Here is a 2196-nt window from a genome sequence, read left to right as displayed (position 1 = left end):
TTTTTTTCCACCCTTCTTCATTCGCCTCTTGCCTTTTATTGATTTTTCTTCATTTACTACTCATGGCTCAAGGGGATGAGAGCAGGATCTGTGAGATATAGCAGTGATTACTTCCTTAAAGTGGGGCAATTCATCGCTCACCAGGGCTTGGGATATTCATGGGTTCCTTAATGATACAAGGGGCTCTCATAGGAGCCCTAGGAACCATGGTGATGGTCATAATGATAGGGCGCAGATTTCATGTTTGGTTTTTGCCCATGTGCTAAATTTTATTGTCCCGGCCATCTTTTGCATTTTGTAGTACTTTTCCTGTTGTATGTGGCCATATTATGTTTTTATCTTTTTTTTAGCTGTATCAACCTTTAGGGCTTTGTTCCAGACCCGACCCAAAGTGTGGACAAGGGGAAGGGGATGCTAATGCCTTGTGGACCCAATGGACAAATGTGGACCCAGATAGGGATAATGTGAAAGGGGCTTGTAATGAACGAAGGGGAGTGAGATATATGATATCGGGAAGCGGAACCACGCAACCAAAACCAGGGTTTCCCATGTGGTGCCCTTCTTAAAGCTAATAGTCAATAAAGAAGATCTGATGGGACTAGGATTCAGGATTAACCCCCCAGTTAAAGTAAGGGAACAAGAGTACAGTCAAAGCCCTCCTTCTTCCAAGTCTCCCAGTAACTCGTGCCCAAGTGTGCCTAAGAAAAACAAGCATAAACACCCAATTACATAATGAAAAATCATACCTTTGGGATTGGATGGCCCACCTTCAAACATACGATCATGATAGATGAGCGAGGGTACACAACGAGTGGCTCAAGTGGTGGAGAAAAGTAACACATCAAAGTTATTAGGTGGTTGGCAAGGGGCTGCTGGTTGTCAGCTGAAGGCGAATTTAGGAGAAAAAAATCACCTATGGGGTCACCCACTAGTGGTGGGTAACATCTCGCTCCAACTAGGACATTAGCTCTCACTAGAGTGCATGGACCATGTACTTGAACGGGGAGGTCATGAGAACACCAATAATACTCTGGGACTGCATACATCACTCTGCACATCACAAACAAACAAACAAAGGAAGTATGTGTCCTGGACATACTTTGATATCCCATGTTTTCATCAAATAATAATAAAACCATACAAGAAATAAAATTTATTCTAAATGCAAGTCTAAACTAAATGCATTCTAGTCTACCATGAGCAAACAATACGATGTTAAATTCTAATGTGAAAATGAACATGCATTGCACCTAATCTAACATGCATGGCTACATTATGTGAATGCTAAGTGTAATCATGACAACCAATGTAACCAACATATCAATAGAACAATATAAGAACACCTAACCCTATGATTACTCATGCAATAAATCCAAAAGCAAAGATAGGGAAAATCATACGTGGGATCACAAGCGCTGGAGGTGGGAAAATAAAGTGACAATATATGAAAGATTATGGATGGAGAAAGAAAAGAGGGATGCATCTTGCTCCATTGGATCTTTTCTTCCAACGAAAAGATGGATATGTCAATAATCAAGCTCATGAACTTTCGATGAAGAACTGGCTTGGGCATATCTTCCTCATCATGGTCCTTGGACACATGATAGGAGGGATGAGTGGATGGAGGAAAAATAGGATCATTGTCAGTGTCATATATAGGGTCATTGTCAAAACGATGACCAATATCCATTTTCCTTCTTCTATATGCAAGAATTAAGAAATATCAACATCACGTGGATCCCAAGGAGCCGTTTGCTTGGGCTTCACATAATAAATCAATCGAGAGTCACTAGGGTGAATTAAAAATGCATTAAAAGATGCTTGCTTCACCTTACAAGCATTGACGTTGAGGTTCCATGAGGAACAAGGGATTCGTTCCTCAAATGGAGTCACCAAATATTAATTTATATTGTCGTTAGAGACACACTTTGTGTCTCCAAAAACGACGCCAAAAATGTTGCTGCACAAACTAGCAGGGCTTGTGAAAAGGCGAAAGCTAGAGGACACAACAACACTTGGCATAGAGGTCCACTGTCACCACAACCTAAGTCCCCTGCTCTTCTCGGATTTTCATTGACGGAAGGAGTCCTAGTAACACTCACTTATGATAAATTTTTTCTTCGACAGGTTTGAAGTGAGGAAATGTGGTTCATTCAATGGAAAAGTTCAACAAAGGTGCAAGCTTTGGGAGAAGCT

Source organism: Pinus tabuliformis, chromosome X (assembly GCF_031772625.1).
Source record: "Pinus tabuliformis cultivar Carrire ecotype Pingquan chromosome X, CPIR1, whole genome shotgun sequence".
In the NCBI taxonomy this organism is placed as follows: domain Eukaryota; kingdom Viridiplantae; phylum Streptophyta; class Pinopsida; order Pinales; family Pinaceae; genus Pinus; species Pinus tabuliformis.
The sequence above is the reverse complement of the archived record's forward strand: the minus strand, read 5'-3'. Positions refer to the sequence as shown.